Raw genomic sequence first — 15,484 nt, forward strand, 5'->3', positions numbered from 1 at the left:
AGCAAAGAGAACGGACAGGAGCGGGGCCTGGTGATCCAAGGGACAATGTGCAAAGAAGGTCGAGGTGGGAGAAACGGCAGAGAAGAAACAAACCGAACTGGCTAAACTGAAACGAGGGGCAGAGTAGTTGGGGGGGGGGGGTGGGATGTCAAGGAACCAGCGTCCCAAACTGGTCAACTAGCAGAGGAAGAGAGCGATCTGGGGAGTGGGACAGCAAAAGAGAAGGCTGAAGCAACGGCTGTAGGAGGCAGCAGTGGGTCCCCTGAATGTCAAGACGCTGGGGTCATCTCTAAGAGCTTCAAGCTGGTGACAGAGCCCTAATTATATTTTGGTTGTTGTTGTTCAGCAACTAAGTCGTATCCGACTCTGCAACTCCATGGACCACAGCCTGCCAGGCTCCTCTGTCCATGGGATTTCCCAGGCAAGAATACTGGAGTGGGTTGCCATTTCCTTCTCCAGGAGATCTTCCCAATCCAAGAACTGAACTCAGGTCTCCTGCACTGGCACGCAGATTCTTGACCACTGAGCCACCGGGGAAGCAAAAGTACTATTTTATTAGTTGTTTCAAAAAGTCAAGCAAGCGCTGCTCCATCCAGAGTTTCCACATCGAAAGCTGGAGTAAGTGTTCCTTTGCTGGGAGTGTTGCACACGGGAATGGACTTAAGGAAAATTTTAAAATGCTATCCTGAAAAACTGGGCTTCCCCGGTGACGCTAGTGGCAAAGAACCACCTGCCAACGAAGGAGACTTAAGAGATGTGGGTTCCATCCCTGGGTCGGGAAGGTGCCCTGGAGTAGGAAATGGCAACCCACCCCAGTATTCTTGCCTGGAGAATCCCCTGGACAAAGGAGCCTGGTGGGCTACAGTCTGTGGGGCCACAAAGACCTGGACACGACAGAAGCAACTTAGCACACACACATACTGAAGAACGGGTAGGGGAACAGCAAGAAGCTGACCCATCACCTGTAAGGGTGTGTGGACACCATGGCTGCTTTACCTTCATTTGTCGACAAGGATTCACCATGTACCTGTGAGCTCTGTAACTGACCCTGTTCCATGTGCAGGATGTACACTGGGAAACAAGACTGACTTGATCCTGGCTCACAGGAAGGCTACATGCTGTAGCAGGAGGCGGTCAAACAAGGAAACATACACCTGATATTACAGCTGCCACAGAGGAAGCAGAGGAGGCGGCGAGGCAGAGACTAACGAGGACTAATGGAGGTTGATGCTCAGGCCTCGCTCAGCAGGCGGCATTTTAATTCAGACTAAAAGCTGATGAGAAAGGAGCCAGCTAAAGCTTGCCAATGCAAGAGACATAAGAGGTGCATGTCAGAGACATGGGTTCCATCCCGGGTCAGGAAGACCCCCTGGAGGAGGGCGTGGCAACCCACTGCAGTATTCTTGCCGGGAGAATCCCATGGACAGAGGAGCTGGTGGGCTACAGTCCACTGGGTCGCAAAGAGAAGGACACGACTGAAGCGGCTTAGCACACAAAGACAGGAAAGAGGGATAACCAAGACGAGGAAACGCTGTATGCAAAGGTCCTGGGGTATGAAAGAATCTGGAAAACCAGAAAAACAGGAAGGAAACAAAGGAGGGCAGTGTAATGAGCAAGGAAGGAGAGTGAGCAGGCGAAGCGAGAGGACAGGGGGAGTCACATCGCAAGGCCGTGACTGCATGTCACCCTCCTTACAGCGGAGCCGTCACAGGGCTGGGGAAGAAGAGAGGACAGGGGGAGTCACATCGCAAGGCCATGAGGTCGTGTCTGCATGTCACCCTCCTTACAGCGGAGCCGTCACAGGGCTGGGGAAGAAGAGAGGACGGGGGAGTCACATCGCAAGGCCATGAGATCATGTCTGCATGTCACCCTCCTTACAGCGGAGGACCGTCACAGGGCTGGGGAAGAAGAGAAGACAGGGAGGAGTCACATCGCAAGGCCATGAGGTCGTGTCTGCATGTCACCCTCCTCACAGTGGAGGACCGTCACAGGGCTAGGGAAGAAGAGAGGACAGGGAGGAGTCACATCGCAAGGCCATGAGGTCGTGTCTGCATGTCACCCTCCTCACAGTGGAGGACCGTCACAGGGCTAGGGAAGAAGCCAGAACAGGCTGCCATGTGGAGCCAGACAGGCTTCGGGTAGGGTCAGGAGGAGAGGCAGGAATGTGCGAAGGACACTCGTGTGGTCCAGGTGAGAGCTCCTCCCTGTGCATGCAGAGGTTCCCTGGCCCCTGGACGGCCTCCCGGCCCCTGGGCCCAGAGAGGCAGCTGAACGGACCACCGCCTCCCTGGCACGCCGAGCACACGCTGCTCAGAGAGCTGGACAGGAGGAAACGGCACTGGGGACGGAAGGCGGGTCTGCCGAGGAGAGCATCCAGGTCATTGCTCCCGGGAGGGGCCCAGGTACCGCACCGGAACACGTGCCCGGGGTCCTGTCCCTGACCTGTCGTTCCAATCAGGTCATTCACCTGTCCCTTCATCATCACGCAGGATCCACAGCAGTGCCCTGAGGACAGCTGGTGGGGAATCCTGGGTGCAGCACAGTCAGCGCTTCCTGAGAATTTCCTTCCCTGGTCCAAGCTTCTGAGTCCTGCCCTAGGTTCATCCATCACAGTCTTGTTCATCTCGGAGCACCCTCCCTGGCCCCACTCAGCACAGCTACCATGTGTTAACCTTAGTGGCTGGCAGGATCTATTTCTCAGCTTGTCTTTCTTTACTAAGTAAACCCCTGAACTTTTTTTTCACCTTCAGTGTGGAGTTTTAGCTGCCCTGTTTGATCTAATTGTGAATTTTTACAGTCTCCACATGCCTAGAAGCCTTGGGTTGTGGGTAACCTTTTACTAGAGGTCTAATAAATAAAACAAAAAAAGGAACTGCAGAAGTAAACCATAAATGACCCAAAAACTGACTGATAGGCAAAAATGAGAACTGTAAATTTTTTAATCTTTTAAAACAATTTTTGGAGAGTGAGATCTTATCATAATACAGCAGCTAGAAAGAAAGCAAAGGTAATGAAAAAATTGAACTCCTTTCCTTAATTTTTATTTGTGAAAGTATCTCTACTGGAATTCATATGACATCAATGGCACTGAAAGACCAAATTAATCTGTCAGTCACCTTTGTTTTAATTTATAGAAGGATGGCAGGAGACCATCAAACCCAAGTAACTCTTTAAAAAAAAAAACTTTTAATAAAATAACAAAATAAGATTAAAAATTTTTTAAAGCTTTATAATGAGAAAAGGGCTAGAAACAAAAGTTAGGTACTTAGTAGGAAGAAATGAGCAACATAACCCACAAGGAAAACTTATACTTTTGTCCTTAACATATGAGAAGAGGGATAAAAATTTTAAATGGAGTTCTATAAGTTTCTATCAAGAAACCACACGATCTAGATAAGTAAAATTTGAAAAACAGAATGGTGTATATATAATAGGATGGGTTTAGGAAATTACCAACCAATAAAAAACTCTTTGTGTTCAAAAATGAGTTTTTAGTAGAACTTTTGTAAGAAAAAAAAAACCACATTGTGAGTCTACTTGAAGGGTTTAAACTAAAACTAAGAAAATGTTTTTTATGTAATTCTTCTGTATAAATATGCATAGATGAATATATAAAAGTATCAAAACTTCATAAATAGCCAATAATAATCTGGGATAAAGAGGAGATATTTTTCTTAAGGCTACTGGGAGCTCCATCTACAGATCAGCAAGTTTGTCCAGAGGCGCAAATACATGCTCATCTTTTCATAAAGATGTTTTGTTAATAAGCTGAGATAAACATGGAAATGTCACTCTAAGAATTGGGGGAATTCCACAGAAGCAAAGTCTATTCTGGACCTGTCTCCCAGAAGGAGAGCATTACTAAACAGGAAAAAGATCCTCTGCTCAAAAATTGTCCAACAACATGGAAATGGAGTGAAGCACCTCCATGAGACTCACGCAAAATGCTAAATTTGCAGAGAGACTCCAGGGATGTTTTCATTTGTACATTTTCAGTTAGGCGTCTCCACCAAGACGCCCGGCCAGTGGTGGTGGCGCAAAACCCTCATCTAGCTGTGCAGCCAAGAGGCTAATGTGGGAAACAGCAGTCAACCCAACACTTCAAAGCGGCACACCTATCTTAGAGCCTCTTTCAACAGAGCATGATCTACGCCCACAGCTGAGTGAACAATGTTGTTTTTGATGGTGAACACCCTGAAGGAAAGGAGGCAAAGCCAGTCATTCAGACTGTTCATTCCATAAGTTTGTGCATCGAGTTCTGGGCCAAAGAGGAGAAGAACTTAGCCCTGTGCCCACCCGGAGGGGTTCTGGCCCAGGCCTCCTGAGCCCTGTGGCTGTTTCACGGCCCTGTCAGTTGATGCCACAGCTCAGCAAAGAAAAAGTAGATTTGAGGACGTGCAGACGGACTTGCCAACATACGATGTTCATGCTTGTGGATTCAGAGAACAGTGCATTTCTCTTCCTCTTTTCACTGGGACAAACGACTGGCACTTCTACACTTCTTAGGGGAATACAAGGTCTGAAATGGATGCGAATGTAAATGAGCTTCACACAAAGAATCAAATATCATGCCGTGCCCAGGCGGGCAGGGTGGGGCTGGGGTCATCTTCTTTCTTCCTTCAGGCTGTCCCCAGACCCTGAACTGGATGAGGTTCCTGTCATCAGATTCGTCCGTGCAGAAGTTCATCTACTGACCCCTAGAGGTCACTCCCCATCGCTGCTCTAAGACTGATGTCCTTGGATCAGTGTTTCTCTGACATCGTCCCATGATTCCTAGTGACTTCATGGTGTGGAGGGTATGCTTCCAACTCCTTGACCTCTCAATTCCTTGACCTGTTCTCGCCCAAGAATATTGTCCTGCACTTGATGGCAGTCACCAACTCTCCCTGTCATACCCCAGTCCTTGTGATTGCCAAGCGAGCATGTCCCTAACCACTACCCCTGACTTTCCAGCACGCACCCTCTAGTTCCCAGACTCCAGTGATCTCTCAACCTGTCCCTGGTCCCTCAATCTTCACTTTGGTTCCTACATGGGCTAGCATCTGTGGTCTGTCATGATCATGAATTCTGCCAGCTACTGCGGCTTACTCATGTCCAATACCAAATGCCAACCATAATTAAACCCTACCCTGTGCCTGCACCATAAGCTGAATTTGGCTGAAGAATAACATAATTATGTCAAGCACACTCTGTAAATTCATGAGCACTAACCTCAATTTGGGCCTTCCATGCTGCCCTGCAATCATCATACATTTCCCAAGCACAGACTTATACTTTCTCATTTCTCCTCCAATTTCTAATATCGCCTCCTCCATCCTAACTCTGCAGCTGACCTGGCTTCCTCATTTCCTAAGAAACATGGTAACAACCAGAAAGAACCTTGGCAAGCTCCCACAGCCCCTTGATTTGACCACATGAACTTCTTCCTGGTCGCCAAAGATAAACTGCTAGTTGTTCCTTCAAGGTCATCAGCTCTGCCGATTCACAAGGTCCCTTCTTTCTCACTCACCCCTGGATGCCACAATAGAGATTCACCAGCCCCTCCACCATCACCCCTCTCCAAACACACATAGCATTCTTTTGTCTCTCTATTAGATCATTCTCCTAGATCACTTGCTCTTAATTTCTCCTGTATAGAAAAACAAAACAGACAAAATGAAACAAAACCGACTTTCCTCTACAGCTGTTACTCCATTCTCGTCTTCCTTTTAAAAAAGGAAAGATTTCTCAAAAGACTTGTCTGTGCTCACTGTCTTCTACCTCTCTCCTCTCATTCTCTTTCCTTACCCACTCAAATTGGGATTTTTATCCCCATCAAAGAACCCAAACCCTCCTTGCAAGGCTACCCACAACCTTCACGGGGGGCTACAGTCAAAGATCAATCCCTCAGCCTTCATGTTACTACTTGTCAGCAGCATTTAACCTGCTGATCACTCTTTGCTGCTTGAAAGTTTTTAGTTCTTGGGATTTCACAAACTACTAGACTTTCTCTAGGAAGAGCATCAGCTGCGCCTCCTCAATTTCCCTACTGGCTCCTCTTCATCTTCTTGACTTTAATTTTGGGATATTCCAGAGCCATTCAGTACCTTTTTTATTTATATTCATTCCTCTGATGATCTGGTATAGTCTATCACTTTAACATATCATCAGCACACCCTTGATTCTCACGTTTATTTGAGCCCACGCCTCCCCTCGCCCCGAAATTGAGATTCAAATATGCAACCACCTAATCTACACTTCCACAGGCATGTTCAATAAGTGTTAGAGGAAACACACTGACTGAAACCGCCCACCCTGGCCAGGCACCATAGTAACTATCTGTGTGAATTATTTTACAACAGGAGGTCCTAGTAAAGAACAGGGAAGTAACAAGCCACCACCAACCAGAAGAGTTCAGGAAAGGTCAAAAGGAGATACCACGTGTCCTACTGACCTCCCAGAATCCTCCTCGCTGGAATCCATCCTGGCTGAGCAATGCATGTGCCATGATGAAGGACTCTGAGTCAGTGATTGGCCAGAGAAAACCCAGAAACTAATCCCATCACCATAAAACCTAAGGCTGTGAGCCACATGGCACAGCAGTCCTCCTGGGTTCCCCTACCTCCCACTCTCTGCCCAGGCACTGCTCCACACTAAAGTCTCTTGCTTTGTTAGCATGTCTGTCTCCTCAGACAACTCATTTCTAAGTGTTAGACAAGAACTCCTTTTTGGGCCCTGGAAGGGGTCCCCCTTCCTGCAACATAAGCACCACCTGAAACTCTTGGTCTTTCCAAGACTTCATCCTCCTGGAGGCTTCCCCAACATCGACAAACAACAACTCCATTCCTTCAGTTGCCCAGGCCAAAACCCAAGTCATCTTGGCTCTCTTTATCCCTCACTCTATATCAACTGATTAGCAAATCATGATAGCTCTGCCTGTAAAAGCAATATCCACCCTCTGCTTTCTCTTTGACCAGCAGCATTCTAGTCTCAGCCACTGCTGTCTGTTATTACTCAGTCTAGCCTCATAGCAAACAGATGGTCTCCCAGGTTCCACTCCTGCCCCTGCAGTCTACTGTCAGCACTGTAGCCAGAATGACATGTTAAAACGTACGTCAAGTCGCGCTGTTCCTCTTCTCAACACTCTTCCATCTTACAATCGCTTATGAGTCCCAACAAGATGGCCCAAGCCACCTCTTTGAGCTCATTCCCGGCCCTTCTTCCCCTCGCTCACTCTGCTCAGGTCCCCCTGCTCTTCTCAACCTCTCCAGACATACTGCAGCCTCCTTTCCACCTGCTGTTCTGGAATGTTCTTCCCTTCATTTGCCACTCAGCTCTGTTCCTCACCTTTGGATTTTTGTTCAAAAGTCTCTTCAGAAACCACAAGTTCCTTTCCTGCACTGACTATAAACCTTTCCTACTTCATTTTCTCTGCAGCTCATATTACTATAAGATAGACTATATTTTTTTGGAGAAGGAAATGGCAACCCACTCCAGTGTTCTTGCCTGGAGAATCCCAGGGATGGGGGAGCCTGGTGGGCTGCCGCCTATGGGGTTGCACAGAGTCAGACACGACTGAAGCGACTTAGCAGCAGCAGAGCAAATAATCCTAAAATTTTAAATTTATATGGAACCATAAAAGACCCAGAATTGCCAAAGTGATTCTGAGGGGAAAAAAAGTAAAGCTGGAGGCATAAACTTTCCAGCCTTCAGACAATATTAGAAAGCTATAGTAACCAAAACAGTGTGTTATTGGCACAAAAACAGACATATGGATCAATGGGACAGAACAAAAAGCCCAAAATAAACCCCGACACTTAAGGTCAATTAATTTAGGACAGAGGAGGCAAGAATGCATCAATGCAATGGAGAAAAGACAATCTCTTTAGGAAGTGACCTTGGGAAAGCTGGACAGACACGTGTAAATCAATGAAGTCAGAACACACCCTCACATCATACACAAAAATGAACTCAAAATGGGTTAAAAACATAAGTAAAGAGATGAAACTCCTAGAGGAGAACATAGGCAAAACATTTTCTGACATAAATTGTACCAATGTTGTCTTAGGAAAGTCTCCCAAGGCAGTATAAACAAAACCAAAAGTAAACAGATGGGACCTAATCAAATTTATCAGCTTTTTCACAGAAAAGGTAACCATAAACAAAGCAAAAAGACAACCTACAGAATGGGAGAAAATATTTGCAAATGAGGAGACCAACAAGGGCTTTGTTGCTGTGGTTCAGTCACTAAGTTGTATCTGACTCTTTTGCAACTCCATGAACTGTAGCCTGCCAGGCTCCTCTGTCCATGAGATTTTCCAGGCAAGAATACTGGAGTGGATTGCCATTTCCTTCTCCAGGGATCTTCCTGATTCGAGGATCAAAATCTCCTGCATTGGCAGGTGGATTCTTTACCGCTGAGCCACCAGGGAAGCCCATAATCTGAGCTTAACTTCACCTGAAACTGAAAAAATCAACCCAGAAGTGAGATAAATACCAGAAAGTCATCAGTGTCATTGAGCCTCGGATGGGCCATTTGAGAAGCTGTCAGTGTGAGCCGCCCACGATTAATGCTAGTGAATGGACTGGGCTTTACCACTCACAGGAGGTTCAGAATAATGTTGTTTACATGTACTTCGGTCTTCACAAATATGTGGTTTCCACAGGCTCAAAAATCATGGTTACTCTCAAATATCTAATGGCTTTTAAAGAAAAATTAGGTTACGATGAGGGGAAGCAACTTCACAACCATAAAAACAATTCTAAAATCTATTATAAATATTATAATAATTATGGATTTCCTTACTTTACCCACATCCACCAAATGTAACTTAAGCCCTATTCAAACTAATCAGTCAGTTATATGTACAACTCAGCCTTCAGCTTCGTACGACTGAACTTTCCTTTCCTTCTTGCAACATTATAATTATGTGCTCCAAGTTTACTGTAACTATTAATATTAGTGGCTTTTCTCCACATGCTCACAACGAAAGGAACAGACAAAACCCTTTTTTGATCACCTAATCAGTACCCTTTGGAGGAAAAGAAAACTCTAGTATGGAAACAAAGATCTTTATTTTTCTTTCTTTTTTTTTTTTCAGCATGGGATGAAACACATTCTTTGAGTGGTTTTAATTAAATCCTAATACTCCATAAACATCTTTTAACAAAATTTCAAAATAAAGTACCTATTGTGAATGCTTAGCAGCTCCCAGATCTGTGATGGCACCAACCTTTATAGTCAAGTCCACGGTGCCTAAATATGGCCAACTTTGAAATCAAATATACCAGCAACAAAACTGGTAGGTTTTTTTTAGAGTAACATGACACTTTACAGAGCTGTTTTGCTCTTTTCCTTTTTCAGTACTGTGCTTATTACTTGCTTTCTAACCAAATACTATTACCAAATTACTTCCAGTTATCAAAATTGGTTGGAAATTTAAATGGTCTTTTCTTTGTTTCCCAAAAGGCTTGAGTAAGAATACATTTGCTGTTGCTGACATCATCATCCTCTGCTATTTAAAAAGCACCAAGTGTCCAAAATACATGGGATTTCCAGGCTCTAAGAGAAGCTTAGAGCTCTTGTGTAAACAGGAAACCTAGGCCACAGGGAAAAAACCAACTTGGGTTGTGAATGCGCAAAGCCCAACAAAGTCACATCTCTGTTGCCGGATACCCACTTCCACTCATTCCAATAAGTTCACTTTGCTAATCTGCTGCTGTTCAATTGTTAGTAATTTAATACAATCACAAGTTTTTCTTTTTTTTTTTATTATTTGTAACAGGAGAGGAAGAAGAGGAAAATGACTGAGCTCCCCAGGACAGGACGACCCAGCCTTCTCTAAGACTCCCCTTCAGGAGCAGCACGTCAGCCACACCACAGGAAGCAACCTCTGGGCTTCTTGGAAATTGTGATGATATTGTTTCTGACCCTCAACATGCACTAAAAAAACAAATCTGGGTGCTAATTTCAATTTAATAAGCAGATGAACTATTTATTTTCAAATGATGATTACCTGGGTCAATAAATGGGAATTTTAACCACCCGCTCTAGCCAAAGAAAGAAAATAATGTGTCAAATTCTTACGACTTTCAAAAATTCCACTGAGTATAATCTAACCAATCACTCTTCCTATTCTCCCTCCTCTCAGCCTTACAGCACAAGTTTTCTGCATCTTGTTTTAAGTGAGATATATGATTACTTCTTAAGCCTCTTTCAATTCTGCCATCAGCTTCCTAAAGAACATTCCTGAAGGCCCTGAGAAAACCACATTCATTTTTAAAGTGACTGTCAACCGTGTAGTCACTTGCTATCTTTCTTCTGTTTTCCTTTTGTCCCTATCCACCCACTCACTTAAATTTATCCTAATTTGTAAAATTTCCATACACTTACAAATATTCTGGGATTCTATATATGTACCTTAGGTCACTTGGGAAGAATAACCTGACTGATTTTGCAGGTTGCTGACCCTCCGTGAGACACACTTGAGTTAAAGGAGAAAAAGATGAAAGGCAGTGTCACTCTTCAGTAAGTCTGTGTGCTACTGGGGCACAGCCGAAATGCAAAGTTGTAGATGTCAGTCACCTACAGAACTCTCAACCACCCAGCTTCCCACCAAAGACCCTGGCTGGAAGGCCAACATTTCTGGTCCTCTTTCTCTCCCAGCTGTTGAGAGATGTTCTTTTCTTACCCTGCCACTGCACATGCTTGAAAGTTGACTCATACCCTCCTACTGCCTAGGCCTACCAGCTTTTTCTTGATATTCCTTTATATCTCTAAACACATGGAAACTCCTTGGTTATCTCAAAAAATTCATTGTCTCTGGTTTCAAGATGAGCGTCCTCCTCATCATCTCTCTGCTCCCTCTCTTTCCTGTCTCCTCACAGGTCACTCTTTTCATCCATTCTGAAGGCAGACACCTTAAAGGCTTTCACCCCCTCCTTCCTTCATTCCACAGACGTTCTCTTTGCTAAACACTCTTCCAGCTGCTAGGGAGACCGCAATGCAGGGGGTGGGGGGTAGAATAACAGTCAAAATCTCTGCTCTCAGAGTTTGTGCCATCTTAAGAGAGACAATAATAATAAAGTACAGGATAGAGTAAGTGTCCAGAAGAAACACAAACCACAGTAAGAGAAGTTAAAATTGTAGGCAGGGGGGTTAGCGAAGACCTCTTTGAGGAAAGGACATACAAGCAGATCTGGCCTCCTCAGCTGGATCATCCATTCTGTGAAAGATGCCATAAATTCCCTAAATTCCAAGGACAAGTCCAGAGACTCAACTTCCCTCTCAAGCTCCAGGCCCACATATGCAACTGACTATCTTGTCTACAAACACCTCTATGCCAAAACAACAGTCAAAATCCACCCCATTCTCTCTACGTGTTCAATGTTCCATGCAGGACATTCTTATAATCTCTTGTTGCCCTTGTAAGTCCAAGTCCAAGAGAATCAAAACTCTAGTTACTTCAATGGTTCTTTCACTGCATTTGTCCCATTCTGTCATCCATCAAGAATTTCAAGGATTCTCTCACTGAGAGTCTCTGGTTCCTGACTCTCCTTTCTATCCACTCGGGTTCTGCTTCTCTACTTGCCATGGACTTCACGTTAGTAGTTTCACCTACAGGGCCTCCCTCCTCCAATTCATCCCATGTCCTACCATCGCACTCCATTGCCAAAGCCTTATGTGGTTCTCTCCAATACAGTAAGTCCAATTTGGGGGTGTTCTTTTTCATTTATAATTACACCACTCTCCCTAATATACTCTGTCCACTTGTTAAGTTAGATTACTTGCTGTTCACAAACCCAGTCCAAGAATCTCCCTCCTGAAGGAACCTCATTCATGACACTCCCCTAGATCTACTAGATATGACACCTCTTCCTCTGCTTCTTTTGAACTCTACTTTTCCTACTTAACATATTAAGGGTTTAATTGTGAAGTTTCTCATAAAACATAAAAAGATACATGTGGCATATTAACAGAACACATCAAATAGAACAAATGTCTATTGATCTACCAAACAACTAGAAAAATCCAACATCATCAATACTGTTTAGACTCCCCCGGTCTTCTCTCCCAAAGGAAACCACCATCCTGAATTATTTTTCCATAACTTCTTGCTCTCATACATAGGTTTACCATGCATGCATATCTTAATAGTGTCTGGTTTTGCAAAGTTATATTCATGGTGGCAACACTGACTGCAGTCCTTGGCAAACTGCATTTTTAACTTAGTATTATGATTTTAAGGTTCTTTCATAAGGACGTGTGTCTCTGAGATCCATTCATTTTCACTGCCACACAGCATTCTTCTGTTGATGGACATTGGAGTGGTTTTCATTTTCTGCTATTAAGAAAAAAACAATCTTGTACATATTGTTGTGTGTGTCACCCAGGGCATGTGGATATAGGACTAGAATTTCTGGGTTGTGGGACATGCACATGTTCCACTTTTTATAAGACTGATAAATATGTTTCCAAAATGACTGTATCTGTTGAAAAACAGCAATGTCTAAAACTTTTACTTATTTCATATTTTCTGCCTAGTGGCTCTAATATCTAAAGTCTTTGGTGGTCTGGTTAAAGCTTTTGTTGACATACTTTCTCTCATAGTAACTCTCCATCATGTGTGTTTCATTTCAATTTTAGCTCTTATTTTGAATTCACAGTTGAGCACTTCTTTGAGACCTGAGTGGAAAGAGCACTGCTGCAGGAAGGACTTTCATTTACTTCTGTCAAGCCCCTGGAAGCTTCATATAACTAGGAATATCTTAAACAAAGAGTCTAACCCATTCACTGGAAAGTGTGGTTTTTGTCATTAATATTTTGTCCAACATTATTAGATTATTTGCAGTCAAAATTTCTAGGATCTCCATTTGACAAAATTGCCAGGAGTGAAGTCTCTAATTTCCTCTACTTTAGTATGAAACTTACATTTCACATTTAAACTGCATCTTACATTTTATTTACTGTACATTTGACTTTTTTCTCCTCCTAGAATGCAAGTTCCTTGACAGTAAGGCTGATTGTTGTATTTATCTGTGAATCTTTCACAGGTTTCACAACAGCCAGCAAAGTATATTCATGGCTTTCAATAAATATTTATTAAACAAAAATATGTCCAAAATTCTGCAGTATAAAAACCTAGGGCCCAGCAATTAGTGGTAAATAATGCTTTGGGGATGGGAGATTAATCCTGGGTGTTCATTGGAAGGACTGATGATAAAGCTGAGACTCCAATACTTTGGCCACCTCATGCGACGAGTTGACTCACTGGAAAAGATTCTGATGCTGGGAGGGATTGGGGGCAGGAGGAGAAGGGGACGACAGAGAATGAGATGGCTGGATGGCATCACCGACTCGATGGACATGAGTTTGAGTGAACTCCGGGAGTTGGTGATGGACAGGGAGGCCTGGCATGCTGTGATTCATGGGGTCGCAAAGAGTCAGACACGACTGAGCGACTGAACTGAACTGAATTTATTGTTTTCTTTATTTTACAATTTGGACATGACAATACAACAGGCAATATATCACAATGTTCATGACAATGAAGGAAAAACATCTTTTTAAATAGATTTCAAAAAATAAGTTCTCTGAGGAAGAAGATTTTAGGGATTGAAAAGAAAAAACATGCATGAAGAAAATGGAGAAAAGTCTTGTAAGAATGCAAAGATGCACTGGTAAAGAAACCAGTATATACTTTATGTTTTCTAAATTATAAAGAAACTCATGAAATATTACGTATGACCTCAGATAAGAAGTTAAAATGTATAACGACAATATACTTTTGCTCCTCCTATGAAAGCTAATGCTTATAAATTATCAGGGTTTTACCTAAGAAGCTGGTCATCAAAAGAAAATATATATCAAATATTATAATTTCTCGAGTTGGCAGAAAATCACAAAAGTGGACTCCCTTCAAACCCAGTTATTGATGGCATTCTGGCATCATCATAGTTCAGTTCACTTCAGTTCAGTCGTGTCCGATTCTTTGCGACCCCATGAATCACAGCACGCCAGGCCTCCCTGTCCATCACCAACTCCTGGAGTTCACTCAAACTCATGTCCATCAAGTCAGTGATGCCATCCAGCCATCTCATTCTCTGTCATCCCCATCTCCTCCCACCCCCAATCCTTCCCAGCATCAGACTCTTTTCCAGTGAGTCAACTTGTCGCATGAGGTGGCCAAAGTATTGGAGTTTCAGCTTTAGCATCAGTCCTTCCAATGAACACCCAGGATTGATCTCCTTTAGAATGGACTGGTTGGATCTCCTTGCAGTACAAGGGACTCTCAAGAGTCTTCTCCAACACCACAGTTCAAAAGCATCAATTCTTCGGCGATCAGCTTTCTTCACAGTCCAACTCTCACATCCATACATGACCACGGGAAAAACCATATCCTTGACTAGACGGACCTTTGTTGGCAAAGTAAACATCATCATAGGGTGACAGCAAATCTATGATGTCAAAAAGAGTGTACGCACATTCCCCAAAGGAATAAAATAAAGGCACAGAGAGCAAAACCCCTTCTTTAAAAAAAAAAATCATAATACTATACACCACAAAGAATCTTTCATTAATAGTCACCTAGTCTGTATTTTGATATCAACAATTTAGCTTAGAAACTCAGAGAGAAATTTGATTCTCACAGATAGCATTTTATCAATGATTATATTCAGTAGAGAGCCAAACCAGCTAAAAAATGTACTATGACATTACTTAGGGCTTCCCTGATAGCTCAGTCGGTAAAGAATCCACCTGCAATGCAGGAGACCCCCGTTTGATTCCTGGGTCAGGAAGATCTCCTGGAGAAGGGATAGGCTACCCACTCCAGTATACTTGGGCTTCCCTTGTGGCTCAGCTGTTAAAGAATCCGCCTGCAATGAGGGAGACCTGGGTTTTATCCCTTGGTTGGGAAGATCCCCTGAAGAAGGGAAAGGCTACCCACTCCAATATTCTGGCCTGGAGAATTTCATGAAGTGTATAATCCATGGGGCTGCAAAGAGCTGGACACATCTGAGGGACTTTCACTTCACTTCATGACATTACTTGTAGAGAACTGGGCAGGAAGTTATAATGCCACCCTGAAGTTCACATACCACATGTGCAGCCGGAGTTTGAATGAAAAAAGAACAATTCATAAAACCAAGTTTGTTCAAAAACAACCATGAATAGGAAAATCCAAATATTGCAAGAGCTTGTGTGTGTGTAATTTAAAAAGCACAACTAAAAAGGAAATCTATTTATTTCTTTTCCCTACTTAACTAAGCATTCAGTGTATAATCAACCGGTTAGTATGAAGTAGTATTAAGGCACTATTTTTACAGTACCCTTTTTTATGGGTTTTGTATGTTATACAAACAGTGGTTTTTTGAAAAAGGGCACAAATTGGTTAGTCTCTTTTATGCTTCCTATATTAAGTCAAACCAAAGCTCTGGATCTTTGCATTAAAGGTAATGTAAGTGGAAACAAAAACATGTTAATCTTCAAAATGTCTTTCAATTT

General features: G+C 43.4%; 1 protein-coding gene across 6 annotated transcripts in view; it reads right to left on the reverse strand.

Moving 5' to 3' along the window:
• Positions 1-15,484, reverse strand: part of TASP1 (taspase 1) — a 257,475-nt gene that overhangs the window by 75,949 nt on the left and 166,042 nt on the right. The window lies entirely within an intron of this gene.

This window comes from Moschus berezovskii, chromosome 15 (assembly GCF_049115385.1).
Source record: "Moschus berezovskii isolate FMDL1 chromosome 15, NW_MosBer_1.0, whole genome shotgun sequence".
NCBI classification, from domain to species: Eukaryota; Metazoa; Chordata; class Mammalia; order Artiodactyla; family Moschidae; genus Moschus; species Moschus berezovskii.